Here is a 5262-nt window from a genome sequence, read left to right as displayed (position 1 = left end):
TGGACGTGAAATGAAAACAAAAATATTAGCTTAGTTCAAGGCCTTGGGGTGGACCGCTCATGCAGGCCCCACCTTGATGTATGGCTTTAATCCACACCGTTTGTCCTATTTCTACGCCCCTTTTAGGCGTTGAGTCAAAAAATGAAGCTAATCTGACTTTCTGGTGGGCCATAGCATAGAAAATAGTATTTTTACCATTGAAATACACCCTAATCTTTTTGTACACCAAAATACCTCGAATATTGGGCTGATGGGTCTATCTTAAGCGGTAGAAGCCAATGGGTGGGTCGGATTCTCCGGATGCGGGCCTTACCAACGAAAAATCGATAAAAATCTCGTTTTCAAAAAACATATAGCAAACAGGGATGCTATTGCTGTCAGTGTCCAGGGACGTTACAGCAAGCAGCGTTCACTGCTTGGATGTTGGGTCCGTGGGCTCGACTAAAGGTCCCACCATGACGTGTATGAAACATCCACACCGTACATTTTAAGGGCCCCCTTCTGGCTATGGGCCACCCTAAAAATTAGCCGTACCTAAAACTCAGGTGGCCCACATCACAGGGAGCAATGTGATTAGACGTCTGCCATTGAAACCCTTTTTGGGTAATAGAAGTTTGGATCATTATGAAATTTGTTTTTCCTCTTCAATCCAGGTTTGTGTGACCTTACCAACGGATTAGATGGAAGTTAACGTTATGGTGGGCCCCATGTGGGACTGTACCTTGATGTATATGGTCCACACCATCCGGATGGCTGGATGGTGGGTTGTACCATGATGTATGCCTTGTTATGATGTATATGTGGTATCCACACCTTCATCAGTGTGGGCCTCACCATGGGATATGTACTTTATCTATCCCGTCCATCCCTATGGGACCCACCATGATGCATGTGTTGCATCCAAACCGTTTAACCATTTGGCATGCTCGTCTTAAGGCTTGAGGCTTAAAAAATGAGACAGATCTAGGATTAGGTGGACCACATTACCAAAAATAGTGGGATTTGAACATCTATCATTGAAACCCAATTGGGCCACAGAAGTTCTAGATCAATAGGGAATTTATTTTCCCTCTTAGTCTAGGTCTTTAAGACCTTATGATTAGATTGGGTGGAAAATAAACTTGATAGTGGGCCCTGTGATTTATTTAACAGTAAGAATTATTATCTACTATTTGTGATATGGTCCAAATGATCCTTCAATGTGACTCTCTTTGGGTATGTATAAGGCCCACCTTGATATATATATATATAAGGCCCATTTGAGGAGACCCACCTTGATGTATTTGTGGCCCATTGTTGAGGCCCACCTTGATGTGTATAAAGCCCGTTGTTGAGGCCCACCCCATTGTTGAGGCCCACCTTGATATATATATGAGGCCCGTTGTTGAGGCCCACCTGAATATATAAGAGGCCCATGTGATGCGGCCCATTTTATGTATTTTGAGCCCTTAGGTCGAGGCCTAATGTGATGTACATAAGGCCCATTGTAATGTCTGATTCCACCATGGTTTATGTAATGATGTTCATGGCAGGCCATGCCTTGAGAGCAATGATGGTTTGATGCCCACATTGTAAGGATGATTTTGGTTAAATGTCCGCATTGTCACCCTCCCTAGGGCCCATTGATAGGCTTATACTTGTAGTGTGTAGGCCATCTAAGCCTATCTTCGTTATGAACAGTCCATCACCACATAACGTATTTAGTATAGATCTATTATTCATGCTCATATGCATCATATGTATGCTTGATATGAGGAGTGACTGATATAGCATATGTCTTTGGGAAGATTGTTTATGGGCTCCCTAATAGGCGGAGTTGCCCTTCATGAGCGCGTGGTACGCGCAGGATTGTTGCATGTCTGGTAGAGCGATTCCTGCACTTACATTTGTGTGATTGTGATTATTATATGCCCTAGCGACATCAGGGCCGTAATCTCTATAGACACATCATGGATGGATGGATTGGATACCAAAAATATTATTTCTTGCATCGAGGCGCCATAGATGTCCCTGGGTGAAAATCCCTAAACCCGATGGTACTAGAAGATGACTCCAACGTCGAGACCGAGTGGATGCATGAGCGCGCTAGGGCCGTATACCAGTAGGCCGCATCTCCCACTGTGTCATGGGCGGTTGGAAAGGGGTGTGACCTTACCCGCCTGAGTGAGGGGGCAATTTCTAGGTTGAGTTTGACCAGCTTGAGGAATGGGTCCGCTATCGATGAGTCGAGGCTGATATTAGCAGGTGGATAGTGAGGTCTCTTCCACTCTCCCAGTTGTGCATTCAGATAGGGGTGACAAGCTGGCGTATAGTGTACTAGACCTCGGTGATTATCCAGAATGAGAACTGTTCTAATATTTGATGACCTATGTTGATGTGTGGATTTGGATGAGGATTGGCATGCTTGATTTGCATCTCGCATCGCATGGTCTTGATATGGCCGACCGCATAGCCTTGGTACGGCTAATTGCATTCATGTACTCATTAGCATGATTCCCCATTAATCTGACATTGCATTCTGAGCACATTCATACTGTGGACACACTTACACCCCCCCTCTAAGCTTTCTATAAGCTTATGCACGATTGATGCGTGCAGGTGACGCCAAAACGCAGCCATAGCCTTGCCACAATTAGAGTGTGCAGTCGAGCTTCTGGAATTTTTGTTACTTTCATTATCTTGTATTTCCCTTTCATATGCATTGTACTCAAAATTTTTTATCATAGTGGATTTTGTGATGGTGTTATTGTTCGTGGGTTATGCTTATGGTTATGCTCATTACGAGTCAAATCATGTATGAAATCCTCCATATAGGAACTCAGGATCGGAACCTGGTGTATGGGTGCCAGGAGCCGAGAATGGGGTACTATGGAGACTGTCAGCACCGGATTCGGCGATAAAAAATTTTGTGAGCCCGATTTTTGAATTTGCAGCATGACACCTAGACCCAGTTGTTGGTATACTGAGTAGGCGATCAGATTTACCCCCAAGTCAAGGAGTGCATTCTCAATCTAGTAATTTCCAGTTATACAAGTGATAGTTGGGCTACCAAGGTCCTTATATTTTTGTGGCACATCTTGCTTGAGGATGGCACTCACTTTTTCCGTCAAAAAAATTTTCATTTTAATACTCTGTCGCCTCTTAGTAGTGCATAGGTCTTTTGAAAATTTGACATATGAAGGAATTTGTTTCACAGCGTCAAGCAGAGGGATGCTAACTTTCACTTGTTTCAACACCTCTAGAATGTCCTGAGAGTTAGCTAGAGGTTTTGGTGCAATCAACTGCTGGGGGAATGGAGCAATTGGCTTACTCAAAGGTTCCGGTTCTAATCCATGTTGAGTAGTGATAGGTCTATCATCTGTGTCTTCTTCTAGGTCCTTAGACTTTTCAACCCTTACCAGAATAGATTTGTCAATTATTTTTTCACTCCTAAGAGTGGTGATAGACTTAACTTGCTCCATCTGATTTGAAGAGCTTGGGTCACTAATTTCACATTGCGGTTTTGGATTGGGGGAGAGGTTGGGCTGGAAGCATCCCTTTCTCCCCACTCACTAAGTGTACCTCAATCCTTTGAATTTCACAAAGCTTGTAATGTGTTTTGATTGAAAATCTCTTGATTTCAAATGTGTTTTAAAACTAAATCCTCTTGAGGTTTCCTTGATTTAAGAATTGGTTAGGGAATCCTTGAGGAGTAACAATTTGTTAATTCTTCCAACTGAAGTTTGGATGATTTCTCCAAGTTGAATTATGTGTGTTTGAAGCGAGTCCTTTGAAAGGCCTTTGGTAGTTGTTCACGGCATTTGATTACTCATTCAGTATTATTAAAAATAGGTATTGTTGGACAGTTTTAGTTGTGTGAACATTACAAGCACAAATACCGGAGACAACTTCCTTAGCCTTATCCTTTATAAGTTGGCCTCGAGTTTCCTTGTGAGACTGGCCACTTTAGTATTTAGATCGTCTTCGTCTTTCAAAAGTATATTCCCCCCTTCTCCTTTGATGAGTAGGTTTAGAAGTGGTGCTAGGTCTTGGGAGATGTCCCATGATTGTGCGATTTCAGCGAGTTTGTCAAAGTAATCCCACACATCATCGACATCTTTGCTCATGAATTCCCCATTGCACATTGTCTCGATGAATTGGCGCATGGAAAATGTCAATCCTTCATAGAAGAAACTTGTTATGCATCACGTTTCAAAACCATTTTGTGGGCATAAACTGACAAGATCCTTGAAACACTCCCAACATTGAAAGAATGTTTCATCTTCCTTTTGGGCGAAGTTCATGATCGACTTTCTGATGGTGTTCATTTTATGATATAGGAAGAATTTTTTATGAACTCCCTCGTCATATCATTTCATCTGCTAATAGATCATGGACATAGTGAATGTAACCACCTCTTAACATTTTCTTTTAGGGAGAAAGGAAAGAGTTTTAGCTTAATCATGTCCTCAGACACATTAGGAAAGTATAAGGTGGCTATTATCTCATCAAACTCTTTCATGTGTAGATAGACTTTCATATTCAAGTCCATGGAACTTTGGAAGGAGTTAGATCACTCCTGACATGATATTTATATTTTCTGTGTTTTTTAGAAAAATCATACAGGAAGGTGTGCTCACCCCTATCGATTGTAAATAGTCTTGTAAAGTACGAGGCGATGGTGCATGATGCACTTCGTTCTCATCCTGGGCCTCCTCAACTGGAGGTTGAACTTGATTTGCAGGTTCATTATTAGCCATCACTTCTATTGAATCTAAGGATCTCAAGTGGTGTCTAGTCCTGTGACAGATAGGCAACCCTTTAACTAATCCTCCTTCACTTAAGAGACGTAGAGCATTATCATAGACCCACTTGGGCATGAAACACTCTCAGCTTTCTAGTACAAAATTTAACCTAAAATCTAAGAATTGAAACTACAGTAAATAAGAAGTAAGAGAGAGAGAGAGAGTTAGAACGAAATTACTAGATAGAAGATGCTAGGTTAGGATCCTATAAAACAGAGAACAAAGTTAGTTTCTAAAAACAAAGTAGAAAAATTCCTAACCTAAGAATAAAATAGAAATTTAATCATAATCTTAACCTAATTCTAGAACTAATTAAATTAAGAAAAGTGCAATCGTAGTCCCTGAGAACGGCACCAAAAACTTGTTCACAACCCCAAGTATAGGGTCGCGATGTAATAATAATCTCGGTGAGACCGAGGTCGAATCCACATGGACTAATCTTGTACGTTTTTGAAAGTAACTAGAACTAGAACTAGAA

General features: G+C 41.5%; 1 non-coding gene across 1 annotated transcript; it reads left to right on the top strand.

The window, feature by feature from the left end:
• The first annotated feature begins 4194 nt into the window (after positions 1-4194).
• LOC131219665 (small nucleolar RNA R71) lies at positions 4195-4301 on the top strand. Its single transcript, XR_009158313.1, has one exon. It is a non-coding gene; the product is annotated as a small nucleolar RNA R71 (small nucleolar RNA).
• Positions 4302-5262: the final 961 nt, after the last annotated feature.

The sequence above is a fragment of the Magnolia sinica genome, chromosome 11 (genome assembly GCF_029962835.1).
Source record: "Magnolia sinica isolate HGM2019 chromosome 11, MsV1, whole genome shotgun sequence".
NCBI classification, from domain to species: Eukaryota; Viridiplantae; Streptophyta; class Magnoliopsida; order Magnoliales; family Magnoliaceae; genus Magnolia; species Magnolia sinica.
The sequence above is the reverse complement of the archived record's forward strand: the minus strand, read 5'-3'. Positions and strand labels throughout refer to the sequence as shown.